This window comes from Callithrix jacchus, chromosome 7 (genome assembly GCF_049354715.1).
Source record: "Callithrix jacchus isolate 240 chromosome 7, calJac240_pri, whole genome shotgun sequence".
NCBI classification, from domain to species: domain Eukaryota; kingdom Metazoa; phylum Chordata; class Mammalia; order Primates; family Cebidae; genus Callithrix; species Callithrix jacchus.
In genome coordinates this window covers 108,819,172-108,840,234 of record NC_133508.1, presented here as the reverse complement: position 1 = coordinate 108,840,234, position 21,063 = coordinate 108,819,172, and the positions used below count along the sequence as shown (strand labels likewise).

At 36.4% G+C, this 21,063-nt stretch overlaps 1 protein-coding gene across 7 annotated transcripts in view; it reads left to right on the top strand.

Moving 5' to 3' along the window:
* NEGR1 (neuronal growth regulator 1) overlaps positions 1–21,063 on the top strand; it is a 925,952-nt gene that overhangs the window by 764,096 nt on the left and 140,793 nt on the right. The gene's annotated exons all lie outside the window — the stretch shown is intronic.

Genomic DNA, 21,063 nt, shown 5'->3' with positions numbered 1-21,063 from the left:
CCAAGGAAGTAGTTGTAAATGAAAACAGTTATAAGTTGAAAATTAATTCAGGCATTAATACTTTGATACCAGACAGATTTCAGGCTCGGCAATTAATTATTCATTCTGAAATGTTTGAAATAGCCTTATTATTTAAAGACAGAAAAACTTAGAGATGAGACTGGTCATTCAAAAAGATGCTTGATATAAATCAAAAGTTATGATATTTTGGCACTTACTGTTAATAAACATATGCTATGGTAAGAAATACAGTTCAAATATAATCTTATTTCCATAAAGTATATATGCAGTAGAATTTTTAATAATAGAAGGAAAAAAGAAAGAAGCAAGAAATTGCCTAGGTTTATTTTTTAACATTTTTACAAGCTGACTCAATTCTTCTGTGGAAAGAAATAAAATGTAAATATAAAATCTGTGTTACAAAAAATTAAAAATAAAAAGGTCTCTATATGTCCCTATATTTAGGTCAAATGAAAAGAAATGTCTTTTCTGACAGTGCCATTTCTCTGCATTTTCAAGGGATTGGGCAGTTTCAATTGCTGAATTCTCCTGACAATATGCTGTAAAGCAAATTGCAGTTTTGCCTACTTATATAGTCAAAGAAAAAGCAGATCTGGGCAGTAGTTAAAGCAGTAAACACAGATTTTATTCAGGAACTAGTGCAATAAGGAAAAGAGACCTTGGTATAGAACTGAGCTCAATTCTAAATACAGTATGAAATATATAATGTCATATATATAATACTATATATACATATAAGTGTGTGTGTAGATATATATAATGGAAAGGCCACAGGATGAGAATCAGTGCATGAAAAATTACTAAGGGAAAGCATTAGAGTTAAGAGAGGTGTCTGGTTAAACAGACCTAATAATAGTCTTGCTTTTGTTTATGTACATGTATGGCTGTCTGAATAGTCAGGCCAGGGTGATTAGATATCACGTGGGGAAGATGAGCTATTAAGAATTTGATCAGAGGCTGAGGCAGGTGGATCACGAGGTCAAGAGATCGAGACCATCCTGGTCAATGTGGTGGAACCCCGTCTCTACTAAAAATACAAAAAATTAGCCGGGCACGGTGGTGCGTGCCTGTAATCCCAGCACTCAGGAGGCAGAGGCAGGAGAATTGCCTGAACCCAGGAGGCAGAGGTTGCAGTGAGCCGAGATTGCGCCATTGCACTCCAGCCTGGGTAACAAGAGCAAAACTCCGTCTCAAAAAAAAAAAAAAAAAAAAAAAAAATTGACCAGATATCAAGTGATGATATGAAGAGTGAGAGATTTTCTCCAAACTAACTGAGCAACATTCTACATCAACTGCTACAACTGGGTAATGCAGGGGCAAGGACAAATGCCAAAGTCGAGGCCTATATGGCTTAGGAGAAGCCTGACTCTAGTTAGATCAATGAAGGAGTCTTTGTCAATATATAATCTATTCTAAAAAGAAGAAGAAGAAGAGAAAAAGACTATTTGTAATTAAGTTACAGAAGTTTTCACACTTCAGGCCCTTATTTTGTTACTATGCACATGAATATGAATGGATTACTTTTAGTAACCCTTTCAATAGAAAATAAGGTGTATTTTTTAAACAAAATTTTACAAGGAACATTTAAGATCATATTCCCAGGATGACCAATGGACTTTATATCAGGTATAAAATCAAAGCAGTTAGCATCTCTGCATAGCCCTAATACTGAAACGGGTTGGCCAGCAGAAAAGAGCACTGTGATTGATGTCTACCACAGGTGGGAAAGGGAACACTAACATATATGTTATTTTCTTTGATATAAAGTTTTTATTGTATAGCTGTCTAAACAAAGTTAGATAATTTACCTAAATATCTTAAATATAAACAAAAGTGCAAGAAAAGACAAGACCCAAGTTATCCTGACTTGCAGTCTTTGTTTTTATATATCACACTGAATTTACTTGCTTATATTTTTTGTGTACATATTCATATACTAGAAACATATGTGTGTTTATGTACATGTATGGCTATCTGAATATGCCTTTGAAGCACTTAACTATATGAATAGTTCATTAGGCCATTATTTCTCAATTTCCTCTCTCATTATTTATTTAAAAGTAAGAGAAAGTATGAATGAAAGTCCCTGAAAACTAAAGCATACTTGATTGTTCTTTCATAATTGTTGGTAATGGAATCTGATATTTTCCAGAAACTTTTAACATTCACATTTTTGATGAAATGAAGATGACTGTAAAAGAGTCATGCCTGCATTTTTGTGTTAAGTTGGAAGAAATTCCATTGGCAGTCCTGATGAAATATGCAATGTTATTTAAGTACTTATAAACAATATCTATAAAAATTCTTCTTAAGGCCATAAAATGTAGAATGCCATACTATATTATCCTAAATTCCCACCTCCCCACCCCCCACCGAGACGGAGTCTCATTCTGTTGCCAGGCAGGAGTGCAGTGGTGCAATCTTGGTTCACTGCAATCTCCGCATCCTAGGTTCAAGTGATTCTCCTGCCTCAGCCTCCCGAGTAGCTGGGACTACAGGCACGCACCACCATGCCCAATATTTGTATTTTTAGTAGGGACGGGGTTTCAGCATCTTGGACAGGATGGTCTCCATCTCTTGACCTCGTGATCTGCCCGCCTCAGCCTCCCAAAGTGCTGGGATTACAGGTGTGAGCCACCATGCTCGGCCTATCTTAAATTATTTTTATAATGCTGGTATCAGAGACAACATAAAGCCCATGATGTAGATATTCTAGGTTATTCTCAAGAGATGTATTACATACTTAAAACAGTGAATACATAAGGCTTATCTCATAGCTTGCCCAACTCTAGCTTGGCATATTTCAATATTGTAGAAAGAAAACTGAATTCCTTAAATCCTTTCCTACAGTTTGACAGTTGTTCTTATTCTATGGGTAGATTTTCCAACACCAAGGAAAAGTTTGGTCCAATTTGTCTTACTAAGTGATTTGGATAAGGAGCAGAATGTGAATGTCAGGAGGCAACTCTCAGACACTGTCTAGGCTGCCGTCCCAGGAGCTAGTGCAGGAGCTGACCATGGCTGCAAGACAGTATATGGAAGGAAGTATGAATCTGTGGGACTGCAGAGGTTTACAGGCCTGAATGAGAGTGTGGTTGTTCCATATCTGTGATCCTAGTGTCCCTGCATGAAGGCCTAAATTCGAGTCTGTAGTAAAGAGGAAAAAAAATGAATAAGTTAAAAAAAAGCCAACTCTGAACCTTGCCAAGAGCAAGTGTGAGTTAGGAAAGATTCTTTGAAGAAAATGCTGCTTCCAGGAAATGGCAGCACCGAGACCTAATAAGGGAAGGCACTCTTACGACACAACACAGTGCCAACTGTAAAATATTATGCCATTTATGGATCAATATAACTGAAAACATCTATGAGTGGCTGGGAAGGTCTATCACTAAGAATGAGAATGAGATGATCATAAATGGAGAAGCTAATCTGTGCTGAACTTGGGGGCTCCTCACAACACATGAGTGGCAAAAAATGGCAAGGCTAAAAAATCTAAAAGACTGTCTGCTCCACCATTTGGACTTGGACAGTCGAGATGATCACCCCACAATGCTGTTAAATTCATGAAGGAATGGGTGATGTATAATATAGCTTACTTTTACCATTTTACGATATAAATGAGGAAAGAAATATAGATCATTGGAAATATGCTTATTATTCAAGTATGCACTTCAAATCCTGGTATGTAAACCCTGGCACAGATTAGACATGCATTCAAAAAATTCCATCTGAAGTTTATTGAACAGTTGCTATGTACCTGGCACTATACTAGAAGCTTGAGCTTCCAATGGTAGTCATTGTTGACAGGGTTCCTCCTCTCACTCACCTAGGGGATATTAACTAAATATTTGAAAGAATCCATGAAAGAATGTTATTCAGGCAAAGCAGATATCATACGACTGTCCACCTCTTTTCGGTCACTACTGGAATTCTCTATGCAGTGCTTAAGAACATGGGGCTTTTGGTTTTAAAAGACCCAGGTTTAGATTCATCCAGTTCTACTCTTTTCAGATAAATGACCTGGGAGGATCCCTTTACTGCACTGTGCCATAGTTTCCTACTCTATAAAATAAATATGTTTTTTAAAGTATTTTAGAGATTCTAGTGCTTGGTCAGTTTTGGTTCTCCTCTCCTTTCAGAGGCACTTAGGAAGATTTTAGACAAGATCATGTGACATTTTCTGACCAATGAAATTTTGAGCAATTTTGAGTGTGGGGTTTCTGTGCTAAAGCATGGAAGAATAGGTGCCCAACACTCTGTCTCTTTCCCCCGCAATTTGATAAAAGAGAACTTTTGTTCTTTCCAGATGATGCAGTAATAAGATGGTTACTCTGGTCTCAGAGGGGTATACACATATGCATGTAGCATGGCAATAAATAAACACTTGTTAATTCCCTGAGATCTTAAGGTTAATATCTGAAGTATTATCTAATGTATTCTGACTAATATATAGGCCTAGATTAGACAAAATATTTGGATTGCTTAGCAAAATGCTTAGGATATAGTAAGCCCTCAATAAATGCTACCTTTTGGTCTAGACACTTATGGTTTATCCAAAAAGGTTTAATTTATACCCCTGGTGTCCAGAACGATAAAGTTGTAGGCACTTCTCTAAGTATAAGAACTCTCCTGTTCTCAGTACAGGGAAACTATCAACCTCTATCCAAACAGACTCATATGAAATGACTAGCTCTTTCTTTTATTTAAATCACTGTACGTTGACAATATTTGCTGTACCGAAGGGGCTCATGTTATTCAGCTCTACGAAGTCGCAAATAATATATATTTGAAAACAAGTGGTAGCTGATGTAAGCACCAGATGGCTCAAACATAAAATCAAGGGAGCTGCTTTTAGCTCTACCCCAGGGCTCTTAAAGCCGCCTTCTCAGTGCTCCTTTATATGTTGTAGTTTATTTCTGAAGTGACAATAAAATTGGGAACAGCAGAATGGAAAGGAGCACCACAGCCTCGGCATGTTTTAACAATCTGCTATGCATATGAGATGAAACGTTGCCATCACTAGAATCAACAACATCTTGACACATGATTCAAACGTCAAGAATATCCAAGAATGTAAGATGTCTTTGAAACAGCGACAAGAAGCTGAAGTCAAATCCAGATTGGAGCCCAACGCCTAAAAGTATCTCATTTCCTTTTTTCCGAAGGTTGACAAATTTGTAGAGCACAGTTTTAGCCTTAGGGTCTGAACCTCTAAGGAATCCATCATTATTATTTGCATTTGGTGGCTGCATGGAGGGTGTCTCACTTAGTGGGAAGGTATCACAGAGAGCTGTTGTGTCCAAAGCAGCAGAAATGTTGCTGTTCAGAGAAGTTACCAGCTACAGAAAGCCTCACTTTGCCTACGGAATCATAAGTGTTGGAGGAGCTGTATTAGTTATGTTTTTATGCATAATAAATATCCCCAAGTTGTGACAGCTTAAAACAACACAGTATCTCAGTTTCTGTGGGTCAGGACTCCAGGTGTGGCTTACCAAGGTGGTTGTAGTTCAAGGTCTCTCATGAGGCTGTAATCAAGGTGATGGCTAAGGCTGTAGTTATCTGAGGTTTGATGAGTCCAGATAATTTTTTCCAAGATCACTCAGGGTGGTTGTTGGTAGGAAACCTCAGTATCCCACTATGTGGACTTTTTCATAGAACCATTCGCAACGGTAGCCTTCTTCCAGGCTACTGATCAGAAAGGGTGGGCAGTGGGTGAAGCACACAAGACACAAACTGCAGTGACTCTTTTAATTCAGAACAAAGCTATATACCATCACCTCTGCCACATGCCATTGGTCAGACACACCAATCCCAGGAAAATTATGTGAATACCAAGAACTCAGAATCACTGGGCCATTTCAAACGCTGGCATCCACAGTCACCATGGCAGCATAGAATTGGCAAAGCAGTGCTCTCCCCTGCCTTCTTTTTCTCTGCTGGGTCAATTTTCCAAGAAGGGCATGTAATCTTCACTTCTGTCTGGAGCCACACTAATATGAAAGAATATCCTATTTATTAATCTCTCACATTTATTTTGTAAATCTGTTGACATCTCGAAAGAACTTTCCTATTTAATTCTGTTTCTTTTGGGGGCTATTCTCATTTCTAATTTTCTTCAAAAGACATTGAAGCTGCAATGCTGTGAGTGCAGGTGTTAGAAGACCTGCACTCCAACAGGAAAGACACAAGAATAGACTGTGAGTGGCAGAAACAGCCTATCCCTGTTCCACTCTGGTGACTTTGCTAAATTGCAAAATACATGTGCTCTCATTTCCAATTAATTATCCCATAACAAACACTTCCCAGTCCATTGTCTCTGTCTCTTGACAAATGAGCAAGTTAGGTGGGCAGTACCCAGACGAGAGAAGGGACTATTGCTTGGAATTGGCAGAATATTGGATTCAATGAAAGAAACTTAGAAGAGCTTCATAGGGAGCTATTCATAAAGGGTTTTCCTCTTCCTATTTTAACTATATTGAAGCAAAAACATCCAAACTTTCTGGAAGAAAAGGAATTTGGTGGGCACAATTGTCCCCCAGTTCAATAAGGTCATAATTGTTAGAAAATTTGTTTTAAAAATAAAAGCAAAAGCAACTTGAACAGTGATTAGAGTGTCAAACTAACTTGTCAGCCCCTCTCTACTTTTTTACTTCATTATGGTCCATCTAAATTTGTGGCCTGTTGGACTAGGAGTTAGAAAAGACATATAGAGGTGGCAATCAATACGGCACCTCTTTATATAGGAAACTGACAGTAGATGACTCACGTTTTAACCTATGTTGTTCTTGCTCCTCAAGTTCCGCAGACTTTTCTACTCAGTTACACAAAGGGCTACCCCTTACCCAATACCTTATAAGAATCACTGCTTTAAGTGTTGAGTACACAGGCTCCAGAGTCCAGACCCTCTGGATTTGAACTCTGGCTGTGGCACTTACTATCTGTGTCACTTTGAACAGGTACTCAATTTCCATATGCCTAGTTTACTTTTCTTTAGTGATGATGATAATAATACTACAGCCAAGTTCTTGCATTGTTGTGAAGATAAAAAGGGTTAATGTGTTTAAATCACTTAAAATGTTGTCCGGCATGTATTCAGTTCACACATGCTACTATAATCACCACTTTTAAACACCTATATGCCTTGTTTATTTTTTGGTAAAATGGTAAGTTTTTATATCATCACATATTTGTTTTTATTTTAAATATTTTATTGTGTGTCCGCTAGAAAGCATATGCTATCTTATTTATCTTTGTACCCTAGCACACTATATAATACTTGGCACATCATGGGTAGTTAATCAACTTTTGAATAGATAAATGCATTAATTAATAGGTGCATCAAGTTACTTTATTCTTTGCTGTCAAATTTTCATTTTACCCTCTGTCGAATGAATGAGCATTTCTGGAAATTATTTTTACCATGGACATTCCTTATGTATTTAGATTTAAAAAAAGGTTTGATCAAATCAGCTTTACACCAGCTATAACCAAATGCTGGTTATATAACTTGGTAATTAGAAATATTTGTGACTTAAGAGCCATTATATCAATTTTTAAAAAAAATCTAAATATTACTTTTCCTTCTGGTAGTTTGCCTCTTATCTACTTATCAGATCCAGATTTCCTTCCACAGATACAACCATTTAAACCATAGAAATGGTTGAGCCATAATATTTCCAAGTTGGATTACATCATGGAAATCATATATTTAGATTGCTAATTTTACAGGAAAGAAAGTAGCAAGTGATGCCAAAATTACATAGCTAATTAGGATCCAAAATATAGAAATACATGCATGGGAGGAGTTACAGAGAAATTCCATTCTCACCAATGCCAGAGTTATGCTTCAATGGGCTACTTCTCTACACACAGCCTGAGTTTTCCCCTCTGGCCTGAGTTTTTTCTATGGAGGCGGCTGCCAGTGTTGCCCTGCTCCTTGTCGCTTATCAAATCCAAAGAAAATAGAAGTATTGAGAGATTTGTCACACAATGAATCACATTCTGAAAAAACATCACAGTCCACACGCAGCTAAAAAAAAAGCAAAAGAGTTAAGAAAAGAATATGGCTCAAGAAGGGGACAGAAAGAGAGAGAGAGAGACAGACAGAGTGAGACACCATAAGACAGAGACAGAAAGAAAGAAGACACGAAGACAGTGGGCAAACTGCAAGATGATTTTTAAAAGGATACTGACACACTGAAATCAGCAAAGGAGTTTAATAAACTCCAAGCTAGGAAGGTTTAGGAGAGCATTTGTTGCCCACAAAACCTATTTGGTAGTTGCCATGGAAGCCAGTAAAACTCCTAAAAAAAGGAGAGGGTATGTAGGTTGCCTCTACTTAAGAAGCATAAAGCACCCACTGTTCCTTCTGTGGAAAGGTCAAAGGCAGACAAACTGATCCTGAATTTCAGATTTGGGACTTACTTGTTCTCTAAGTCCAGTATAGGACCTTGTACCCCATACCACCCGCCCCCCACTACTACATGAAGAGCTTCATTGGGGCAGTTCATTTTTTCTTTTGGCTGGCTGTTATCTCTCAGTTTTCTAACATAGCACTCAGCATATAATAATTAATAGTCTTTCTGGCATGAACTAATGAATGAGATACTTCATGCAGCAAGCAACCAGTATGCTAAAGCAAGATACTTGCCCAGAGAGTCAGGAAGCCTAATTCTTACCTCGGTTTTAGGGGAGTAAAGAGCCCTGAAAGAGGTTAGGTTAAGTTGCTCAAGGCTGCAGAATTAACAATCGCAGGATCAGGACCAGGGTAGATGTCTAAGTCTCTATTTTTTCCACTGTTCTTATAAAGTATATTGAACCTCAGTGGAATTATAAACTCTTCTCATTGATACCATCTCATCCATAGCTACTCAGACTGCTTCACCCCCATCTCTCAACAATCTCCTATACTGGGCTATCAGATAGGAGATAATAACTGTACTCTCTGATACATAGTATGTACATAATCTATAAAGTTACATCAATAATAACTACTAACTTTTAAAATGCCTTTTATGTACCAGGCACTAAGATCTTTACAAAAGTTACTTCATTTTCACAATCACCTCATGAGGCAAGTTATTGTTATCCCTGGTTTAAAGCTTAGTAAATTGTAGCCCAGAGAAAGTATCTAATTTCCTCAATGTCACCACCATGAGATAAAATAGGCAGATATTACTTAGATTTTATCAGTGACAAAGTGGGACTCAAAGCATTTGTGACTTGACCAAAATTACTAAACTGGTAAATGACAGTACCTGTTCCCAAACCGAAGGTTTCCAGCTTCTATCACAGATATGTTTTTTATCCTATCACCCTTGCCTCTAGATACTTTTGATGCAAAACTAAAATTAATTTAGCAAAAATTATATACTATTTAATGATTTAGATAAACATTGAACAGATATAACTTAAAACATATACTATTTCAGCAAATTGTTGGAATATTTAGTGAGCTTGAAAAAAACAGAAAGCCTACAAATTTGAGCAAATCTCAAAAGTGACTGCATTTCGCAAGGCAATATCTAGATAAGGTTGTTTTCCCGCAGTTGCCTCAACGAATACATCCTCCTCATACACAACTGCAGGGGACAAAAGAGTCAAACGAACAAATAATGTTTTTTAAAAAACTGGTTTGACTTCATATAAGGCCTAAAAACATATGATTTTAATGGCTACATTCTATCCAACTTAACCACCTGCTTGGTGCATTTTCCTGGATTCATTTCCCAAGAGTTTAATGTTGTGTGCATAAGAATCACTTTCTTCACTGAAATATAATTTGGTATAAGACTCGGTCATAACTGAGATTTTTCTCAAATGAATAAATTTGTGGGGACTATTAAAGGTCTTTATATATTAATATCTACTAGAAGATCTAGAGAAGCAAAACCTAGATGTGAGTTTGATAGCAGTTTGTTCTCTAAAATCAAACTTTGTGTAAATCACATATTTCTTTTATATAGGCACAGTGAATTGTGCCATTAGGACATATTTATGTCCAACTAATTATGCCCTCTCACATTATCCTTTCTTTCTGTGTGATAAGGAATCATTTCAAAATTATGATATGGTCAGGGAAGCACATATCTTGGTCAGACTCTACTATTTCAATTTGCATAATAGAAATTGCTTTAATTTTTTAAAAAATGGTTTATGTGTAGATCAAGCTAAGGCTTTTATTGTACTTAGTAATAGAACTGTTACCATCTTGAGATCTGATTTCAACTATGAAAATATTTAGTTGGAGTGTGTATTTAGCAGGAAGTAGCCAGAAAGAAGCGGAGTCCTATATCATCAAAAGAAAGGGTCGGAATGTAAGGCCGGTTGCCTTGCTGGGAGGTTGGACACACCCACCTCTGCACCTGGCACCAGGCTCTGCACTTGGTACCTAGCTCTGCTGCATGGCTCCCCTGCAAGGCTCCTGGCCAGCTCTCCCACCGGAAAACTCACCCAACAACCCGCCAACCAAAGCGGCCTGCCCCGTCTCAATCCGCTCTACTTAATCCCACTCTACTCAATTCATGAACAGTAGAGTCACTACTCTTCAAGAATCTTCCTGTTCCAGCAGATTTTGGGGGGTTGTCACAAGCACATGATATAAGTATGTACAGATGTCCACACCAAAATATACATATATGCAACTGTACATATGCTTTTTCATTTATCTAGTAAGTATTTACTGAGTACCTACCATTTGCTAAGATATTTCAGTCATTGAGAATACAATAACAAAAGAGGCAAAGTTCCTGACATTATGAACCTTACAGTCTAGTGAGAAAGAAAGGAACTACATAAGCAAAAGTGGTTTTTCATGTCATATATACATGCTCATATTATATCACACACACATATGCATGTATATGAATATATTTGCCTTATATTCTGCTATATATACATACACACAGTTATACTTGTTCAGGTCCATTTGAGAGAGAGTGGCAAATTTTTCCAAAGTTAAATGTGCTTCAGAATTGGTTGAGTCAGGAAAAATTGCTTGTGGGGTTCTTGATCTTCAGTCACTTGCTCTCATTGCGTCATGGAATTATGAGGAGCAAATGTTATCATAGGAGTAGTATTATGATACCACCAGTCCTGGCATACTGCTAAAAACACTTGGCTCTTGCTGATTTGTCATATTTAGAGTAATGTTATTGTGGTGGAACATTGCAAAGATTTTCTTCTTCTTCCTTGTCACTGGATTGGGAGTGAAAAGGCCAACTTGCATCCCTGCAGTATACTGGCTGTATTATTTGTGGATATCACTCATTCTCATTTTGCTTCTCTGTAAGAGGAACTGATTGAATCAGAATACCCTCTAACATTTAATCAGGCTGTAAGATCCTCTGCCTCTAACTGGAATCATTTACCTTAACATCTCGCTTCTCATGCCCTCTCAACATGTCAAATTCTCAACAGCATTGCTTAGTACAGAATATGCTGTAGCCAAACTTGTCAACAGGCTCGTACCAGCAAAGAATCCATCTGACTTCCCCTTCTGGTGTTGTCTGTCACCAGCCTGGACAGAACATATGATTCAAATATGGAAACTAAGGTTTAGTATGGCAGCTCTCAGAGAGGCTTTTCCCAACACCTTGACCGCAAGAGGTTCCCCTGCTTCATGCTTCTGAAATACCTTGGACTTATTTTTCATAGTTCCTACCACAGTGTTGTCACAGAAGTACTTTGGACTTTTTTTTCACAGTTCCTACAACAAGGACTTACTTTTCATAGTTCCTACCAATAGTGTCAATTATGTAACTGTTTTGTTGTTTTTATTTATGGCCTCCCTTACAGTACATTTTACAGAGAATTTCTTACTCACTCTTGTATCAACAGCACCTAGCATGGTGTCAGGAAAATGGAAAACACTCAAAAGGTGCATTGGAAAAGGAATATATAAGTCCAGAATAATCTGATTTGTCAGCGTGGCAATGATGAAGCAGCTCTTCTTTTGGAAAGCCTCCCTGGTCACCCTTCATGGATTTGCTCCTGGCCTTTGATATTTTTTCTTAACTGAGCCAACAGTACCACTGCTCTTTGGCAGGCCTGGTTTTCTGCTGGCATTGGTTTCTCAGAAAGCTGTATTGTTCCTACATTGCTTCAAGTACAGTGCTCAGCTAACCATAGTAACACACATTCTGACAGCCTGTTCTGTTCCTGCTGTTCCACGTTGAATCTGTCCGTACTCACCTGGCTTACAGAAACTGCACCAGAATGCAACTTCCTCTAGTGCCTGTAACACATGTCCTGTAGCATGCTTCGTTATCAGAGAGTTTGCCATTGTGGACCATTTCATGATGGTCGGCAGGTCGAGTTACTGTTTATATATCCCCAAAACGTAAAGCCAACACTCCAGGAATATCTGTCACCACCTTCAAGCTGCTTTTTTATTACTCATGTTTAGCTTCTTTATTTGTCAGTCGTCTAAAATGTACTGCTCAAATAAGGCCTAAGGATGGCTAGAAATTAAGGGCTTTCTTCTATTACATCAGAAATTGTGGATCCAGATCAGAAATGAGAAATAAAAAATTGGTATATTCCTGTATATGCCAGTCACTGGGCTAGATGTCTCATCTTGGTTATCCATTAAAAAAAAAATTTTTCCTCTGATCAGTGACCTGCAAAATACATCACAGCTAGTTTATGGCAGAGACTTGCAACCAGGCCTGTCTGATTCTTATATAGTTTGGATATTTGTCTCTGCCTAAATCTCATGTTGAATTGTAATTCCCAGTGCTGGAGATGGGGCCTGATGGGAGGTGTTTGGGTTATGGGGGTGGATCCCTCATGACTTGGTGCTGTATTTGCAATAGTGAGTGAGTTCTCATGAGATCTTGTCTTCTAAAAGTGTGTGGCCCCCCGACCTTCACTCTCTCTCCTTTGCTCCTGTTCTCACCATGTGATGTGTTTGCTCCTGCTCTGCCTTCCACCCTGAATAAAAGATGCCTGAGGCCTCCCTAGAAGCCAAGCAAATGTCAGTGCCATGCTTCCTGTACAGCCTGCAGAACCATGAGCCAATTAAACCTCTTTCCTTTATAAATTGCCCAGTCTCAGGTATTTCTTTATAATAGTACATTCACAGCCTAATACACATTCCAAACATTAGTGACATACCTCACATGACTAAGTCTTAGTCATAGTGTCAATTTGAATTTGCCAAATCCCCTTTTAGATTCAGCATGTCAAACTGATGAGTAATGTATTAAATCTGTGGAATGGGTGTCTCAAAACATACTGTCTTTCGCCAACCCCTTGGAGAGCTGTCAAAACTCCAGCCCCCCAAAACAATCAGAAGCAATAACTAAAAGCCATTTCTCTCTATAATAATACCTGAGGAAGAATTGGAAAGAGCTAACAGGTTGTAATTCAGTTCCTGGGAATAATGAGGGTTTTGTAGGTATAAGACAATAAACAGCTCAACTCTTAATTACGAGGTGTCTAGGCTCTGCCTTTCTTTGCATGGCACCAATACAATGGACTTTTATAAACATATCAGTGGTTAATACTCCTCTTTTGGATTCTCGTTTTATCCTCAACCACATTCCCTTTATTTTTGTTTACATTCTAATTTGTATTAGCGAGAAAACCAAATGAGTTTGCTGAAAACTAAGACATTTATTCTTCTGTGATAATGGGAGGAAATAATACAACATTCTCATCAGATCTTTTCCAAAGATAGTATCTACACAATGCTGAAAGTCAGTCTTTAGCCTCAGAGTGCTATATGAAATATTCACTTAAACCCAAATTTCTTCAATGGCCTTTTACTTAATGCTCTATTTACTGAAGTAGATAGAAACATACTTAGAAGTCTGTGATAAACATTTATTTCAGTTGGCTGTAATTCATAGCGTGGACCAAAATACTTCCAAATTGTTCTTTCAAATGTCATCCAGTAGGAAAATATATTGGAGCAACTTTGAATATAAGTCTAGAAAGTTATTTTATTAATTTTATTAAGCATATAAATGCACAGTTGTTATTAGTGCTTCTTTCTTACTACAGTGGATGTTATTCTAACTCAAAACAGAATTGGTTTTTGGTTCACTGAGAGGATATTTTTTATTTTCAAAGTAGTTTTGACCAATTAAGTATGGCAACATTTATACTGTCTCAGGAATATGATAGTAAACACACACATTTTCTTAGTTTTGATATTGGACTTTTTCATCAAATGAATACTGGCCATATATACATATACAGATACTTAAAGGGACACTGTAATCCTTAGCCCTCTGTGATGCTTCCCTTACTCCATCATATACACACACCTACTCAAACACCTGCCAACAAATAGCTGCATGTAGGCACAAAAACTTCTTCTACAAAACAAATGTAGTCTATATTGTGCATTTGTTAAGTCACAGTGAAATTTTTGTGGCTGAGTACAGCTAATGTTTTTCTTTGTAGGTTTTCCTCTGCAAACATTCAGAAATATTTTTTGCAACCTGTTTAATAGATTAATAGAAATTGTGTTCTTGAAAAAGATATTTGCCTTTAAGGTTGAATTATATGATAGTCACTTATAAGATGAAATATTGATAATGCTATGATGGTTTTAAAGTAATGTCAATCAGAAAATAAGCTAACATTTATAGAGTGATAGTTATTTGCTAGGTAGTCACTGTGCTAAGTGATTTGTAAGCATTCTCTCCTTTAACATTGCTACAATGTTAAGTGGTAGCTATCACCACTATCTCCATTGAATAAATGCACAAACTTAGAGAGAAAATGAGTGGATTCTAAGTATTGGAGCCAGGATTTGATGCTAAGTAAGTTTCCTCCAGAATCTCTATTATTAACCATTATGCTAAACTATCCTTAAACAACAATCATGTGATAGAAATAAAAGTAACCCAGTGAAGTATTTGTACCAACTATTATAACCTACTAGTCATATATCAGAAAAGTGAAATCCAGATCTTCGATTGTCACACACCTAAGATCACCAGATGGGATGGAATCTGAGTCTTCTCACTGCCAGGATAGTGCTGTCTGTATTAGACAGTAATAACTTCTGGTCTCTGATGTTAGCTATAAATACATGAATGTTCACAGATCATGCATTTCTTCTCCTTAGGGCAAAAGTGTGATTTCTAAATTGTACTCCGAGCACAAAAGTCTCTGCTATTCCAGTGCTCTAAGAGGCCTGACATATACTTTACGGGCCTCCTCAAAAAGGTGAAAAGTAAGAGTCACCTTCTTTGCCTTCTGTGTCTAACTTAGCTCACGGTTTGTCTTCTGAGGCTCCATCAGCACTAACCTTGGTCATTCCAGGGCAACACACTCTCATTCTACTGTGAAAATGACATTGCTTCCACTCCACAATAATTGGGAGTCAGAGCTTTCAGATGAAACCATGGCAACCAAAAGGATTAATTTCTGCCGTGTCTCAATAACAGTCATGTTATCTCTCAACAGTCTAAAAGATAACTCACACACCTCTACTGTATAATAACATAAAGATAAAATAACAACCTAGAAACCAGATGTAACCTTCCAAAATACATAGAAATGAAGCGGTTTGATACTGAACAATTTTAATAATACATTGTGTGTGTAGAGTTATAAAACAATAATTAATGTAGTCTATAGAAAGGGTCATTACAAATGGTTCCTTCTTATAACACACAGTTTCCTCAATAGCTTGTTTTAATAGAATTTCCTTCTATCTGGCCAAAATTACATTTACTAAAGAAGTAAAATCTTATTTTACATGATACCTCATTTTCCCTCATAACTATTGAAAATGTCTGTCTTAGTGAACTTCTCTTCACCTCTGTTTTATGAACAATTAAAACTATCCCTTTGCTAAGGCCATTCCCCACAGTAATGTAATAACCTGCAGTGATATATTCTACCATTAGCTTTGGCATGATCACCCTGATTCTCCACATAATGAGACCCATAAGAAAGTCTCACTGAGGACCTTTACTATTGCTCATCAGAAAAACCCACTTGGCAGCTCATGAATAATATTTCACAACTTACAAGTTAATGACTCAAATGACAAACAGGAGCCCAAAAACCAATCCATATAAAAACAACAAAATTATTGAAAGCTAAGTAATTGCTGGTTAAACTAGTGTTTTAGCAGAATAGGGATTTCCACGTTCATGATGCTTATTTTTGTAATTCTGTTATGCTAACTTCCTCTGAACTATCAGACGAGTTGCCCCTCTATGAAATCAAGGCTTATACAGAAGCAGATAGCTGAATTTGGTGTTGGCTTAAAATATGATAACAAGATTGGAAAATTGTGTGTAAACTCTTTTCTCCTGCAAAGTCCACTATGATAGAAATCTTAACATTGAATTTGCCTCTCTTCCAGTTTCGATGACAAAAGCTATTCACTTATTAGCTACCTCTAATAAAAAGACCCTATTATTGAGAAAACTACTAGTGCTGAAGTCTTATATGATCTGTTGCATAGTAAATGTCCCCATGTAAGTAATTATAGATATAATGAATGTTAACAGGATATTTCTTCTGGAAGAAAAATCCCAGAGAATGGGATGCTAAGACATCCTAGCACAGTATTTCTCTCATCTCTACTCCTTATTATTTTTGTGACTATGAACAAGATATTTAACCTCTCTGTGCTCCATTATGGCATTTGTAAAAGGAGAATTAATGCTCATATCTACTTCATAGTTGTTGAGGGAAGGAAATGAGTTAACATATGTAAAACATTGAGGACTGTGTCTGTTACATAGTAGGAGTTTGATAATTCCCAGAATTGTAAGTAATATAATTATAATAATGATTTGTTACAACAGCCATTCAATTAGTAGTGTCTGAAATACTGAATCAATGAACTCTGAAGAGTATAAGGAAATCTATAGTAGATTTATTGGCTCTAGTTAGTTTTAACTATTACCTACACTGTATTTTCAGTAATAAAATATCATTATTTTCTTCTACAATAGAGCTTGACTGTATTGAGTCAGTGGGATCATTCCGATCTGTTAGGGATATAAAGGGAGAAAGTTTAATTTTAAATATTTCTTGTGTGTGTTAAAAATACATGTCTGTAATTTGGCACAAAATTCCCATTTTAGGAGTGCATTTGTCCTTCACAAAAATTTTAAGATCTTGATCTATAAATTTATACTCTAAACTTTTACATGAATCAGAACTGTTAAAAATACTCTGGAATATGTAGTTATCATCTAGCAACCAATATGACTCCCAAATTGTCCTGGTCCATTTATGTTGCTATAAAGGAATACCTGAGGGTAGATAATTTATAATGAAAAGAGGTTTATTTGGCTCATGGTTCTGAAGGCTGTGCAAGAAGCATGGTACCAGCATCTGTATTTATGAGGGTCTCAAGTTGCTTCCACTCATGGAAGAAGGCAAAAGAGATCCAGTGTGTGAAGAGATCACATGGCAAGAGGGAGCAGGCATAAGGTTCCAGGCTGTTTTCAACAACCACTTCTTGTGGGATAGTAAAAACTCACTCATTCCTGGGAGAATTACATCAAGCCATTCATGAGGGATCCACTTCTGCAACCCAAACACTTCCCACGAGGCTCCACCTCCATCACTGAGCATCAAGTTTCAACACGGAACTTAGTAAAGCAAAACGTACCATATACAAACCATGGCACAAATAATTACACTAAAATACAATATATTCACCATATTTTAATTGGAAAAAAATCAATGTGTACATCATAGGTAGAATTTTGTTATTTTTATAGTTTCCTTACTCATGCCATTCTTCTTTGACTATACTTGGTAAGGTTAAATTTTCCCTCAAGTCTACTTAATTTAATTTTTATTGTTTTATATGCAAATTTTTCCATTTGCTTCTATAAGGAATAATAAAAAAACCACTACTGCTATTCACTCTCATTTGGTTGTTTATATAAAGTACAGTATCTTTAATTTTTCCAAACCCTACAAAATAGGAACTATTATCCAAAGTAGTTAAGTGATGAAACTGGGGATTGGAGAGATTCATTAACTTGCTTTCTACCATGCAGTGGAATAATTGGATAGGTTTAAGATCTGATCCCTGTTTTATCTGAGTCCTTTCTAACTCACTGAACTATCTGACATCAAGGAATCTAGCTGACTCTCATCATCTATTGCCCATAGCACCCAGTCTCTTTGTTTTGATCTCACTTTGGTTTCTCTTCTGCTTTATCCTCATCAAGTCCTGTGTGCAGCCCTGAATCTCGACTCAACCAACTTTTCTATTCTCAATTCTTGTTTTACATAAAATGACATCACCAGGAATTCTACTTTTTCTTGGTCTATATGGGGAAAAATAATCTTGTATTGACTATGAAGCTGAAATTATAGAGTGGATCCTGCCTGCAACATAATTTTTAATGCGGTAAATTTCTGTATTCTTTTAAAAGCCTTTCTATGAGACAATGTGGCTTTACATAAGCAATTTAGCTGTACATAAGCAAGCACAATGAAGCGCTTGGTGCATTGGGATAGCTATTTGTTTCTACTATCCTTTTATTGAGATGAAGTTGTAGTTGTATGTCACCCATTTTTTTAAATGAACTCTCAAATTAACATTAGAAATTAAAAACAATGGGAGCCAAACAGTCAAGAAAATTGAAGATCAAATGTCCAAGTTACATAGAAAAGTCTGTTCACTGTCCCATTAAATTTCGTTCTCTCATGAATAAATATTCTGATTAAGCTTCTACTTTTCAAGCCATTTTATGCTTTCATTTCTTTTTTAATTCTAAAATGTTTTCATTTGAGTGCATTCTCTAAGTATAAATTAAGATTTATCATACAGCATTAAACAACAAAAATGTTAACTATTTCAAAGTTTATTTTTAAATTTAAAAATATTATAGTCACACACAAAAAAATTTAAGTGGTTATTGCTAGTCCACCAAAAGAACAGTGTTCATTAGAACATCATTGCTCTGATAAAATTTTTATTTAAAAATTTGTTAAATTTTTAGAAACAATGAAATTTGGAGATAAGAATGCCCTAAAACCTATGTTTTCAAAATAGAGGTTTTGAAACCCTATGTTTTATAGTCAATAAACACTGTGAGACCTGACATTTCGAACTGTTTTATTAGCACCTGTGGTTCCAGCTTCTAGAATATTGCTTAACACATACAAGGAATTTAAATATTAATTGTGAATATATTAATTGTTATTCTTGCAAATGGAAAATGGAACAATTCTCACAACTTTAAGTAATCTAATGCAGACTTGCCTTAGTAAGATTCTACTTCTCAATAACAACAAATCACAATGTCTGATAGATGACTGGACTTTTGAATTTTTAATCATAGCTTGTTATCCAATTGATTCTTTTCCATTTGAGAGTATCGTTCCTCAAAGCATATTCTCTTGCGCCATATCTGTTGTAACTTAGGCTATGATCCTGTCAGCTCTCAGCTAGGCTATCTTGCATGATCCATGGGCCAGAACAGTCAGAAAGGGACCCAAACAACGAAAACTTGTGGACTCAGGGAGAGAAACATCACACACTGGGGGCAGTTGGGGGGCGTAGGGGAGAGACAGTGGGGGGTGGGGAGGGTGGGGAGGGATAACATGGGGAGAAATGTTAGATATAGTATACACCTAAAGTAAAATAAGTATATTTTTTTAAAAAAAGAAGAATCTCTAATTATCTGTTTTAAACAAAAAAAAAAAAAAAAAAAAAAAATCAGCCCTACAGAATGGGAGACATGTAAACCTTAGTCTCTAACATATCCACAAAAGTTGTCTTTCGGAAGGCTTATTTTATAACTACTGTGAAACTAGGGTTTTATTATTCAAACCAGTAGTTTGACTAAAAATGAAGGAATGTGAGTTCTTTATTAACTGGAATTGGTCATTGCCACTGCCTTTTTAGAGAAAGACCAAGACTTCCAAAGCGATTGACAATAAGTTTTTAAAGACGGAGTGGTTGTAGTTTTGTTTGTGTTTTTTTTTTTTTTCCTCTGCAACATCTCTTGTATATCATGGGAACATAGTTGAACAGAGGAGGGTCCAAGAGGCAAGATTGTACATAAGAATCTTTGCTTTTACCTCCCACTGCCATACTCACCATGTGAAGTTTTAAGAATCTGATTTGGTTTTCTTACTATTATAGAATTTCCTTATCAACTAGGTTAGAAAGAAGTAGATTATCTATGTGAAATTAGTTCTGAATTAAGGCTCTCAGGCTATTATATTACAGTTTCTCAAAAATGCAATGTTTTTCTGGCATTTGCTTTATTCGTCATGAAAAATTGTTAATATCCTTTAGGAATGCCAGTGATGCTGTTTAGTCTTTGTATCACTGCTACTCTTATTATCACCATTATTTAACACTTCAAAAGAAACAATTCCATTAAAAATAAAAGTTTAAAAATAGAAATCTTAAATACAACCATATACATTATTTAAAATACCATAGAATTTGTTAGATACTTGCTGAAAAATTATATTGATATTCCATTGACACAGATATCCTTTGATTTGCCTGAGATATAGCCAACAGGGCCTTGACACACAAATACATTCCAGGTAACTTGAAACATGTACATGTTTGTGTGTGTATGTGTGAGATGTACAGGGGTATGTGCATATGTGTGTGTATTTTACTTTTTATACAAAAACATAAAAGCAGACATAACTGGTCTTCTATGTGGCCAAGTTCCGTGGGTATCTTAGCAAACTATGAGATTTTTATCTTTAAAAAGTTATTTTGGGGTGTTTTGAGCTATATCCATGATTTTTATTTTTAGAACATATTAAGAAGCAATATGACTGAAAGACTTTATAAGGGAATGATATCCTCTCTGTAAGAGGAAGACATTCTACATGTAGGTTTTAATATTTTACTATAAGAAAACCTTCTAAACTGTTGCTTGGGAACTCTAAGGGCATGTCCTTCATCTTAGCACAGCATAGCTTGATGCTATAGTCTAGGATATAGAAATGACTCCTAAATGTTGGCTTAAAATGAAAGATGGCCTATTATCAAAGTCAGTGATGGGGTGTTGTGTAAACCTCACAAAACTGGATTTTGGTCAATTGTGTCCATGGTCAGGGAAGTCT